Genomic DNA, 13,549 nt, shown 5'->3' with positions numbered 1-13,549 from the left:
AAACACATGTTTAACTTGTTTGTATAACTTGTACAGGCAAACAGGGGAGCCAAAAGGATAAAAGTCAATAAAAAGTTTAAAAATCGGGGAAGGCCGAGGTGGATTTCCCTCCTCCAGGTAGACACAACAAACTGTTGATCAGTGGTGCTCAGCAGAGCTCGAATATTCGAGTAGCTCGAATATTCGAGCTCTTTTCCAGCTATTCGAGCTCGGTATTCGAGCTCCGAATAGCTGTAGCTATTCGAATGGGCTATTCGAGTACACTCGAATAGCCCATTCACTATTCGAGCTATTCGAGCAAACGGCGCTATTCGAGCTCGGTACCGAGCTCGAATAGCGTCATAGCCCAGATTGATGTCCTTAGAGCCAATCAGAGGGCTCCCAGGCCCTCTGACGGCAGCCAATCACAGAGGGGGACCCTGGCCAGCCCCTACCCTATAAATAGCGGCCGCCATGTTCCGTTTCTCCGTGCTTGCCTGAGACTTGTACAGAGAGAGAGTTGCTCCTTTGTGCTTTGGCTTAGCAAGAGCTCTATTGTGGTCATTTACCTAGCGTTTTTGCTCACATACACCTCCTATACACACCTATATTGTTGTTAGTTAGTTAGACATTGTATTTTAGTTAGTAGCTTTTGTGTTACATAGAGACAGGCCAGCTGCTGCAGGCTTACAGCTTTAGGCCTCAGGGCCTTGCCTGTGTGGGCAGCTGTCCTCCTGTCCTCTGTTTATTTCTCTCTATTCTATACCAGTATTTCTGCTGTCCTTTACTACTGATTGTATTAGTATTGTAGTTATATACTGTAACTGTACTAGGACACTCACTGTCACTGTTCATAGGCTACTAGCTGCTCCTGCGTGTGTGCACTCACTTTCTGTGTACACACTACACACATTCTATTTCCTTCTGATAACTGATTGATTATTGTAATTGATTATTGTAATTAGTTAGTTGTACTTACTGTTACTACTTACTGTACTAGGAGTCTAGGACACTCAGTCACTGTTCATAGGCTACTAGCTCCTGCGTGTGTGCACTCACTGTCTGTGTACACACTACACACACTCTATTTCCTTCTGATAACTGATTGATTATTGTAATTAGTTAGTTGTACTTACTGTTACTACTTACTGTACTAGGAGTCTAGGACACTCAGTCACTGTTCATAGGCTACTAGCTCCTGCGTGTGTGCACTCACTGTCTGTGTACACACTACACACACTCTATTTCCTTCTGATAACTGATTGATTATTGTAATTAGTTAGTTGTTTGTACTTACTGTTACTACTTACTCTTACTGTACTAGGAGTCTAGGACACTCAGTCACTGTTCATAGGCTACTAGCTCCTGCGTGTGTGCACTCACTGTCTGTGTACACACACTACACACACTCTATTTCCTTCTGATAACTGATTGCTTATTGTAATTAGTTAGTTGTACTTACTGTTACTACTTACTCTTACTGTACTAGGAGTCTAGGACACTCAGTCACTGTTCATAGTCTACTAGCTCCTGCGTGTGTGCACTCACTGTCTGTGTACACACACTACACACACTCTATTTCCTTCTGATAACTGATTGATTATTGTAATTAGTTAGTTGTTTGTACTTACTGTTACTACTTACTCTTACTGTACTAGGAGTCTAGGACACTCAGTCACTGTTCATAGGCTACTAGCTCCTGCGTGTGTGCACTCACTTTCTGTGTACACACTACACACACTCTATTTCCTTCTGATAACTGATTGATTATTGTAATTGATTATTGTAATTAGTTAGTTGTACTTACTGTTACTACTTACTGTACTAGGAGTCTAGGACACTCAGTCACTGTTCATAGGCTACTAGCTCCTGCGTGTGTGCACTCACTGTCTGTGTACACACTACACACACTCTATTTCCTTCTGATAACTGATTGATTATTGTAATTAGTTAGTTGTACTTACTGTTACTACTTACTCTTACTGTACTAGGAGTCTAGGACACTCAGTCACTGTTCATAGGCTACTAGCTCCTGCGTGTGTGCACTCACTGTCTGTGTACACACACTACACACACTCTATTTCCTTCTGATAACTGATTCATTATTGTAATTAGTTAGTTGTACTTACTGACTGTTACTACTTACTTACTTACTGTACTAGGGACACTCACTCAGTCACTGTTCATAGGCTAGCTCCTGCGCGTGTTTGCGCGTGCGTGCACTCACTGCAGGGGCGTATCTGGGTAATAGAGAGCCCGTGGCAGACATTGAAATTGTGCCCCTCCACTCCCCCTTAGAGGGCCCTTTACCTCTAAAACAGCATCCTTTCTCATGTACATGTGTTATGGTTGCCTGTGGTTTTTGGCTTGGGATATTACTAAGGTTACTTTTTTAGAAATATCGCTTATATCTCTTATTGCCTCTCTGTCCTCTTTTTTCAACACTAAGCCAAGTACACCCTACATAAATGCACAAATTAAGTAGCCATGTTCCCCAGATAACAGAATTAATCTGATCTGAGGTCTGAGTGAGGGAGAGGCATGGGGGCAGGCATGGGGCACAGCATAGTAGCAGGCTTGAGGGGAGCAGCAAAGGGTGGTGCAGCACAGGGACAGGCATGGTGTTGCAGCACTGGGGCAGGCATGGGACACAGCACAGAGGCAGCCTGGCGCCCATGGTGCTATGGCGCCCATGGCATGAGCCATGCCTGCACCCCTCTAGATACGCCTCTATCTAGAGGGGTGCAGGCATGGCTCGTGCCATGGGCGCCACAGCACCATGGGTGCCATGCCTGCCCCTGTGCTGCACTGCCAAGCCTGCCCCTGTGCTGTGCCCCCATGCCTGCCATACGGGATTATTATCTGGGGAAAATGGCTACTTAACATGTATGTAGGGCGCACTTGGCTTAGTGTTGGAAAATAGGACAGAGAGGGAATAAGAAGAGATATTTCCAAAAAAGTAACTTTAGCAAAATCCTGGGCTCAAAAACACAGTCAACCATAACACAAGTACACAAGAAAGGATGTTGTTTTTAGAGAGGAAGGGGGCTCTGACTGGGGGGGGGGGGTGCAATTTCATTGTTTGCCATAGGCTCTATATTACCCAGATACGCCCCTGCTGACGTCAGTCATGGCCAACTACGCAAGAGAAGTGTACCCTCTATGTATCTTTCCAGCGACTGCTGGAGAGATACGCAAACAGCGCACTTCTCTTACGTTAGACTGACTCTGACCGACGTATGTGTTGGGACTCGGTTCCCAAAGCTGGGGGCAGCGGAGGACGGCGGCATGGGAGTGATCGGAGCGGATGGGGCTGGAGGAAGCCCCAGGTATGTATGCAATCTTTTTAATGTTTCAGCTCCAGTACACTTTAAAGGTTGGAATTCAAGTTGACTCTACTTTTTGTGGTGGTGGTCGGGAGGGGTAAGGAAGGATTGAGTGTGTGTGTGTGTGTGTGTGTGTGTGTGTGTGTGAGAGAGAGAGAGAGAGAGAGAGAGAGAGAGAGAGAGAGAGAGAGAGAGAGAGTTTTTTTATTTTGCCTATGTCTATGCTTAATGCTTGTGGTGCAATTGGATGTGTGTGTGTGTATTCAAGAGATCTACCAACATTTCAAATGCTAAACTTAGCATTTATATTGTGATAACAGGGCAGTTTCTAGGGTAAATTGCACCCAGGGCAAGGGGGTAAACATTGAACCCCCCCCCCCCCCCATGGAGCCGGGTATAGGTTCCTGCAGTATAGGTTAGCCAGGTCTAGTTGCACCTAGTATATGTAGCCAGCTATAGGTTCCCCCAGTATAGGTAGCCAGTATAATTGCCCCCAGTATAGTTTAACCAGGTAGGTACCTTCAGTATAGGAAGACAGCCCAGTATAGATGTCCCCAGTATAGATTAGACAGGCAGGTGCACCTGGTATAGCCCCCAAGTGTAGGTTAGCTAGGTAGTTGCCTCCAATAAAGGTAGCCAGTATAGTTGCCACCAGTATAAGTTAGATAGGTAGGTGCCCGCAGTATAGGCTAGATAGGTTGGAGCCCCCAGCATAGGTTAGATAGGTAGGTGCCCCCAGTATAGTTTAGATAGGTAGGTGCTCACAATATAGGTTAGATAGGTAGGGGCCCGCAATACATGTTAGGTAGGTAGGTGCCCACAGTAGAAGGTAGGTGGGTGCCATTAGTATAAGCTAGATAGGTAGGCACCCCCAGTATAGGTTAGCTAGGTAAGTGCCCGCAGTATAGGTTAGATAGGTAGGTGCCCGCGTATAGGTTAGATAGGTAGGAGCCCCCAGTATCGGTTAGAAAGGTAGGTGCCTGCAATATAGGTTAGATAGGTAGGTGACACCCCCCCATAGGCGATGAAGGGGGAGCAGAGGACACACTGAGACTCAGCCGCTGGAGGGGAGCCCGACTTCTCCCCATCTTCCTCTCCCTGGGGCTATCCTCCGTGCTTCCTCTCTATGCAGAGTTAGCGCAGGGAAGCATGTATTAATAACTCAGATCCCTGCTTGTTCCAATCGCCGCCGCTCACCTGCCGCTGATCTCCGTCTGCTTAGCCGCTGATATACACGCTACTTCCTGTTAAGAGGGGGAGCACGAAGGGGAGCCCCGGCGAGAGGAAGATGGGGAGAAGTCAGGTTCCCCTCCAGCGGCTGAGTCTCAGTGTGGCCGCGGCTCCCCCTCCGTGCCCCCCTCCCTCTGCGCTCAGGGCAACGGCACGCCTCGCACGCCCCTAGAAACGGGGCTGTGTCATATAATATACCAACATTATAAATGCTAAGTTTAGGCAATTTTTAAAGTAGCTCGCAAGCTGAAAAAGTGTGGACGCCCCTGAGGTAGGGGATTATAACTGCTATGCAAAGCAGAGCAAAGTCGACTGCCGTTTATATTTCCTCCACAAGATGGCAGTGCCAGCTATGGCAAGGAAAGGCATAGTACAAGCGTGATTGGATTGGGGTGGGGCACCCAGAGAAGGAGGTGTGTATCCTTCAAACAGGAAATAAGAAGTGACCTGATAAGAAGAAGTAGCAGAAGAGTCACGGCTGACTGAGACTGGAAGTACAGCAGGGAATACGAGGTAATTTTTTTGTATAGTTTAATTACATGATGTATTTATAGTCAGTAACAATAAGTGGAGCATTAGGACTGGGGAAGTGCTATAACAGCATATTATAAGGAGAGCACTATAAATGGGCATAGTATAAGGACAGCACTATAACTGGGCATAGTATAAGGGCAGCACTATAACCAGGGGCGTAGCAATAGGGGGTGCAGAGGTAGCGACCGCATCGGGGCCCTTGGGCCAGAGGGGCCCCGAAGGGTCCACCCTCTATCACAGTATTAGCTCTCTATTGGTCCTGTGCTGGTAATAATCACTTCTATAGATGCTTTGAATAGTAATATTCCTTAACACACTGTTCCCCATCCCCTTCTTGCACTTCTGACACTGGGGTTGTCCTTGGCAGGTTTTGGTGCGCCGTATCAATTGTTATGTATAGAGTGCTTGGGGGGGCCCCATGTAAAACTTGCACCGGGGCCCACAGCTCTTTAGCTACGCCACTGACTATAACTGGGCATAGTATAAGGGCAGCACTATAACTGGGCATACTATAAGGGCAGCACTATAACTGGGCATAGTATAAGGGCAGCACTATAACTGGGCATAATATAAGGGCAGCACTATAACTGGGCATAGTATAAGGGCAGCACTCTAACTGGGCATAGTATAAGGGCAGCACTATAACTGGGCATACTATAAGGAGAGCACTATAACTGGGCATAGTAAAGGGCAGCACTATAACTGGGCATAATATAAGGACAGCACTATAACTGGGTATAGTAAAGGGCAGCACTATAACTGGGCATAGTATAAGGGCAGCACTATAACTGGGCATAGTATAAGGGCAGCACTATAACTGGGCTTACTATAAGGGCAGCACTATAACTGGGCATAGTAAAGGGCAGCACTATAACTGGCCATAGTATAAGGGCAGCACTATAACTGGCCATAGTATAAGGGCAGCACTATAACTGGCCATAGTATAAGGGCAGCACTATAACTGGCCATAGTATAAGGGCAGCACTATAACTGGGCATAGTATAAGGGCAGCACTATAACTGGGCATAGTATAAGGGCAGCACTATAACTGGGCATAGTATAAGGGCAGCACTATAACTGGGCATAGTATAAGGGCAGCACTATAACTGGGCATAGTATAAGGGCAGCACTATAACTGGGCATACTATAAGGAGAGCACTATAACTGGGCATAGTATAAGGGCAGCACTATAACTGGGCATAGTATAAGGGCAGCACTATAACTGGGCATACTATAAGGAGAACACTATAATTGGGCATACTATAAGGGCAGCACTATAACTGAGCATAGTAAAGGGCAGCACTATGACTGGGCATACTATAAGGAGAGCACTATAACTGGGCATAGTAAAGGGCAGCACTATAACTGGGCATAATATAAGGACAGCACTATAACTGGGTATAGTAAAGGGCAGCACTATAACTGGGCATAGTATAAGGGCAGCACTATAACTGCGCATAGTATAAGGGCAGGACTATAACTGGGCATAGTATAAGGGCAGCTCTATAACTGGGCATAGTATAAGGGCAGCTCTATAACTGGGCATAGTATAAAGTGTAGAGAAACCGAGAGCCCAATATAGTGTAGTATGTTAAGCATAAATCTGCACACGATTCTCAAATTGCATCTACCTGTGTATGGGACTTTCTACATCTGCACACGATTCTCAAATTGCATCTACCTGTGTATGGGACTTTCTACATCTGCACACGATTCTCAAATTGCATCTACCTGTGTATGGGACTTTCTACATCTGCACACGATTCTCAAATTGCATCTACCTGTGTATGGGACTTTCTACATCTGCACACGATTCTCAAATTGCATCTACCTGTGTATGGGACTTTCTACATCTGCACACGATTCTCAAATTGCATCTACCTGTGTATGGGACTTTCTACATCTGCACACGATTCTCAAATTGCATCTACCTGTGTATGGGACTTTCTACATCTGCACACGATTCTCAAATTGCATCTACCTGTGTATGGGACTTTCTACATCTGCACACGATTCTCAAATTGCATCTACCTGTGTATGGGACTTAATTATTTTTTCTGATCTGCCCTTACTCTAATATCTAAATTGCTTGCATTTACCTGTATCCCCCCCCCCCCCCCCCCAAGCTATTGTTATCTTACTGTCTGCTTGATTCACACCTCTTTATCCACCCAGCTCTAAGTATTTGCATAGTCCACCCCCATGCTGGTCAACTTCCTGTCCAGCTCACAGCTGATTGTAGTGGAGGCTAATGGTCTCTAGACCAATCTTATTCAAACATTAGGGCTGTGTGGATGTTCATAAGGATGCTGTGTAATCGGCTTTGACGATTGTCGGCTCGCATTTTAAGGATCGCTTTAAGGATCTTACTAATTGAATTTACCAGAATTCACCAGCAATCCAGCAGCATTAAGCAGTCACTAAGGTATTTGCATTATTTACAACTTTAAACACTGCCAAACATCTCGGCCTACACAAACCATCTCTCCCTACTCTCAAACTCCATGACTCCTCCACCTTTCTGCACACCTCTTCCTCCACTATCTACATATCACAATATGCTCTTCCTCCACCTGCTCCTTCACCACCTAGTCCTCAATAAGGTCACCTTATGTAACTCTACCCTCCCATTTTACCCTCCAACCCCACGCAACTCCCATACCACTCCATCACTGACTCCATGCACACCCCACTCTAAACATGTCTCCACCCCCCTCACAGTTCCTTCCCGCACCCACACTCACTCCCTCTCCTCCCTCATTCCCATCCAGATCTCTCACAAGCACACCACCCCTCTCTCCTGCGCCCTCTGGAATGCTAGATCAGTCCGCAACAAACTCACTGAAATCCATGACCTTTTCCTCTCCAACTCCCTCACCCTCCTTGCCCTCACAGAGACATGGCTCACCCCCTCTGACTCTGCTGCAGCAGCGGCCCTCTCCTATGGGGGACTTCACCTCAGTCACACCCCCAGACCAGAAAACAGGTCTGGGGGAGGGGTGGGTCTGCTCCTCTCCCCGTCCTGCACTTTCCGTGTCCTCACGCCACCCCCTTCTTTAAACTTTACATCCTTTGAGACACATGTTATCCGCCTCTACCATCCCCTTCCAGCAGTCATCACAGTCCTTTACCGCCCCCCATCCACCTCCATTAAACAATTCCTGGACAACCTGGCCTCTTGGCTCCCACACATCCTCTCCTCTGACCTCCCCACAATCATACTTGGGGACTTCAACATACCCATGGACAGTCCTTACTCCCCTGAAGCCTCTCAACTGCTCTCCCTCACTACTTCCCTTGGCCTCTCCCAACACACCAATTCCCCCACCCACCGCGCTGGCCACACTCTCGACCTGATTCTCTCAAAATCAGCCACCCTCCCCAACCTGGACATCACACCCTTCCCCCTCTCCGACCATCACCTTCTCACTTTCTCCATCTCCCCATCATCCTCCCCCAACCCTCCTCCACCCTCAGGTCGTTGGCAGAGAGATTTGCATAACCTAGACCCAACTGCACTAGCCAACCCCCTCCACTCCCTCTCATCCACCCTCCCTAACGTTACCTGCCCAAACCAAGCTGTGGCCAAATACAACCAGACCCTTTCAGCAGCCCTAGACATTGCTGCACCCCCCACATTCCGCCCCAGCCGTCCCATCAACCCCCAGCCCTGGCACAATGCACACACTCGCAACCTCCAAAAACAGACACGCACCTACGAACGCAAATGGAGGAAATCCCGCAGCAACTCCGACTTCTTGGCGTACAAGGCCAACCTGCAGCTGTTCTATACCGCATTAACTGATGCTAAACAAAAATACTTTGCTGCCTTGATCGGATCCCAAGCCTCCAACCCTCGGCGCCTCTTCGCCACCTTCAACTCCCTCCTTAACCCCACCACTCCTCCCCCCACCTCCGCCCTCTCAGCCACTGATCTGTCCACCCACTTTACCGACAAAATAGCCAGCATCCGACGGGAAATCTCATGCCTCCACTCCACCACCTCTTCCTCCCCCACCAATACCTATTCCCCACCCCACCCTCCACTCACTGCCTTTACTCCTATCACAGAGGACCAAGTCAGCCGTCTCCTAGCCACTTCTCCTGCCACCTCCAGCCCCCTAGACCCTGTGCCATCCAAATGCCTCCGTCCTCACTTCCCTGTTCTGGCTCCTGTCCTCACCACTCTGTTTAACCTCTCCCTCTCTACGGGTACCTTCCCCTCTGACTTCAAACAGGCCACTGTACTTCCCCTACTTAAAAAACCCTCACTAGACCCCTCACTTCCATCCAGCTACCGTCCTATCTCCTTACTCCCTTTTGCATCTAAACTCCTAGAGCGTTTAGTCCACCAACGCATGACCCATTACCTTGACTCCAACTCCCTATTTGATCCCCTACAATCAGGATTTCGGCAAGGTCACTCCACCGAGACTGCCCTCACCAAGGTCGTCAATGACCTCACGCTTGCCAAGGCCGAAGGAAAATACACTATCCTTCTCCTCCTAGACCTCTCATCTGCATTCGACACTGTTGATCACTCCCTGCTACTCCAGTCACTGCAATCTGTGGGTATCCAAGACCGTGCCCTAGCATGGTTTTCCTCCTACCTCTCAAATCGCTCCTTCAAGACCTCCTTCAATGGTTCCTCCTCAACCTCCTTCCCACTTTCAGTTGGGGTCCCCCAAGGCTCTGTTCTTGGTCCCCTGCTGTTTTCCATTTACACCGCCTCCATAGGAAAACTCATCTCCTCTCTGGGTTTCAACTATCACCTATATGCAGATGACACCCAGATTTACCTACATACCACTGACCTCTCCACCACCACCATGGAGAAGGTATCCTCTGGTCTCTCAGCTATTTCATCGTGGATGTCTGCCAGGTTCCTAAAATTAAACCTGGATAAGACTGAGCTCCTAATCTTCCCGCCCCGTGCTGCTTCACCCCCCACTGACCTCTATGTCACTGTCAATGGCACAATCATTCATCCAACCACACAAGCCCGCTGCCTGGGTGTCACCCTAGACTCGGCCCTCTCCTTCACCTCCCACATCCAAACCGTAGCTAGAGCCTGCTATTTCCACTTACGCAACATCTCCAAGATCCGGCCTTTCCTGACCCCAGACACTACCAAACTCCTTGTCCATGCCCTCATCATCTCCCGCCTGGACTACTGCAACTCCCTCTTGTCAGGCCTTCCTCAAAACCGCATCGCCCCCCTAAAATCCATCATGAACGCAGCAGCCAGACTCATCTACTCCTCCCACCGCTCTGTCTCCACAACTCCCCTACGCAAATCCCTTCATTGGCTTCCAATTCACTTCAGAATCAACTTCAAGATCCTATGTTTGGCATACAAATCCTTACACAAGTCCTGCCCAACCTACATCTCTGACCTGGTCAGCAGATATACACCTGGCCGCCCACTTCGCTCCTCCAACGACCTCCTCTTAACCACCCCACGCATCTCGCACTCCCATGCCAGACTGCAGGACTTCACTAGAGCTGCCCCTATCCTGTGGAACTCTCTCCCGCTGCCCATCAGGCTTGCTCCCACCTTCAACACCTTCAAAAAAGCACTCAAAACTCACTTCTTCAAGGAGGCCTACATCAACTCGACACTACCCTAATCCTTTCTGCCAATAACTTCTTGATGCACCCCCTCCTTTTGTGTCACCAGCCCCTCCCTCTAGATTGTAAGCCTTTGGCAGGGCCCTCTTCCCTTGTGTATCATACTTGACTGTGTGCACTTTACCCAGAATTTGGAACTGGTAATTTTTTACCACTACCATTCCAGTTTATGATCTGGCATTGTACTATTATCTGCATTGTGTTGTGTATCTTATTGCTATTACCTGTATTGTTGTCTCTATGGTCCGTTACCTGTATTGTTCTGTCAACCCTGTTATCATTGTCTGTAAGCCTATTTATTGTACAGCGCTGCGTAATATGTTGGCGCTATATAAATCTAATAAATAATAATAATAATAATAATAATAATAATAAATGAAGTAAAGGTTATCGTGAGAAAATTATACTCACAAACATGGGTTACCACACAGGCAACCACTGTATAGGCAGGTGAGGAGATTAGACCTGTCCTCACTCAGGGATAAGAAGTCGCTCTCTGTAGATGCGAAAGGGGGTAGATCACCCCTCCACCAGGGGTGGACACGGTATAGCAGTAGGAGAACAGAGGCGCCAGCAGGATAAAAGTGGATAAAAACTTTAAAATTTGCTGGGAGGAAGTGGTGGACTTACCTCCATAAAGCAGACACGAAAGACTGTCTGAATAGTAGTCACATTTATTAATTAGTACCCCAAAACAGTGCAACGCGTTTCGCAGGCCCAGCCCGCTTCATCAGGCAATAAAAATGGGGACAAGACAGAATTTCAGCAATAGCAGGTGTAGCGCCACACCTGCTATTGCTGAAATTCTGTCTTGTCCCCATTTTTATTGCCTGATGAAGCGGGCTGGGCCTGCGAAACGCGTTGCACTGTTTTGGGGTACTAATTAATAAATGTGACTACTATTCAGACAGTCTTTCGTGTCTGCTTTATGGAGGTAAGTCCACCACTTCCTCCCAGCAAATTTTAAAGTTTTTATCCACTTTTATCCTGCTGGTGCCTCTGTTCTCCTACTGGGCATAGTATAAGGGCAGCACTATAACTGGGCATACTATAATGGTAGCACTATAACTGGGCATAGTATAAGGGCAGCTCTATAACTGGGCATAGTATAAGGGCAGCACTATAACTGGGCATATTATAAGGGCAGCACTATAACTGGGCATAGTATAAGGGCAGCTCTATAACTGGGCATACTATAAGGACAGTAGTACAACTGGGCATAGTAAAAGAGTAGCACTATAACTGGACATAGTATAAGGGCAGCACTATAACTGGGCATAGTATAAGGGCAGCACTATAACTGGGCATACTATAAGGACAGTAGTACAACTGGGCATAGTATAAGAGTAGCACTATAACTGGGCATACTATAAGGGCAGCACTATAACTGGGCATACTATAAGGGAAGCACTATAACTGGGCATACTATAAGAGCAGCACTACAACTGGGCATACTATAAGAGCAGCACTATAACCGGGCATATTATAATAGTAGCACTATAACGGGCCATACTACAAGGGCAGCACTATAACGGGCCATATAAGGGCAGCACTATAACTGGGCATATTACAAGGGCAGCACCAAATACATAGCGGATCTATTGGAACTTTATGCCCCTCCACGCACCCTCCGCTCTGCCAACAAGATGAAGCTGGTTATTCCCAGGACGCACTTAACATTTGGTGCTCGGGCCTTTTCCTATGCAGCCCCTACTGTATGGAACTCACTTCCACAATCAGTACGAGAGGCTCCTTCTCTGGACAGCTTTAAAAAAAGGCTAAACACTCACCTCTTTTCCCGAGCCTTTGAGACTGCATAATGCAGGGCCACAGCGCTTTGAGTCCCCAGGGAGAAAAACGCTATAAAAATATTGTTATAACTGGACATAGTATAACGGCAGCACTATAACTGGGCATATTATATCGGCAGCACTATAACTAGTCACATTGTAAGGGAAACAGTATAACTGGGTGCAATGAAAGACATGCACTTTAACTGTGGACAACATAAGGGGAGTATTATATAACTGGGGATACTATACATATAACTGGGGAGCAGTGTGAGAATCAGAGATCGTGAATGTTCTTACCAGACAATTGTAATAGAAGCAAACTGCTCCTCTGATTTTATCCAGGTGTTCCATATTGATTGACAGTTAATCAGACTTAATGCATGCAAGGAGCTGAATTAAAACAAACACAAGAGATGTTTGTTAGGTTCAGAGTGATTAACTTCCTTTGTTTTTTAGGCACAGCCCATCTTCATATAGCTTTATTGAGATAACAATTTATGATAATTCATTTGGGGCAGGAATATGGTTAATAGAGGCGTTTTTTATATCAAATATGATGAAATTGAGAGTCTGTGTTTGTTAGTATGGCATTCATGCTAGCATTCTTGCTAGCATTGCTTATTTGTGGTCACATTTCCTGTAGCTTGTAGGGGGTCTTGTGGTGCTGACATTGTGAAATGGTCCCCATGACACAATCATCATGTTTGTACTGTGTTTACACTTACAGCATGCAGTCAGAGTAGGAGGAGAAGAGAGAGGAGAGCGAGTGAGGTGAAGAGTAGAGATGGCCCGAACCTCCGATTTTTGGTTCGCGAGCCGGGTTCGCGAACTTCCGTGAAAGTTCGGTTCGCGCGAACTTTCGCGAACCACAATAGACTTTAATCGGGAGGCGAACTTTAAAAACTAGAAACATTTATGCTGGCCACAAAAGTGATGGAAATGATGTTTCAAGGGGTCTAACACCTGGAGGGGGCATGGCGGAGTGGGATACATGCCCAAAGTCCCGGGGAAAAATCTGGATTTGACGCAAAGCAGCGTTTTAAAGTGATCCTTAAG

At 47.1% G+C, this 13,549-nt stretch overlaps 1 protein-coding gene across 1 annotated transcript in view; it reads left to right on the top strand.

The window, feature by feature from the left end:
* Positions 1–4,966: 4,966 nt before the first annotated feature.
* The window catches only part of LOC137536444 (gastrula zinc finger protein XlCGF57.1-like), a 29,537-nt gene continuing 20,954 nt past the window's right edge, over positions 4,967–13,549 (top strand). Inside the window, exon 1 of the mRNA XM_068258646.1 lies at positions 4,967–5,048. The gene's annotated coding sequence lies outside the window, so the exon portion shown is untranslated. The remainder of the gene's footprint in view (positions 5,049–13,549) is intronic.

This window comes from Hyperolius riggenbachi, chromosome 10 (genome assembly GCF_040937935.1).
Source record: "Hyperolius riggenbachi isolate aHypRig1 chromosome 10, aHypRig1.pri, whole genome shotgun sequence".
In the NCBI taxonomy this organism is placed as follows: domain Eukaryota; kingdom Metazoa; phylum Chordata; class Amphibia; order Anura; family Hyperoliidae; genus Hyperolius; species Hyperolius riggenbachi.
Note: the sequence above shows the minus strand (reverse complement) of the source record. Positions and strands in the feature narration are given on the sequence as shown.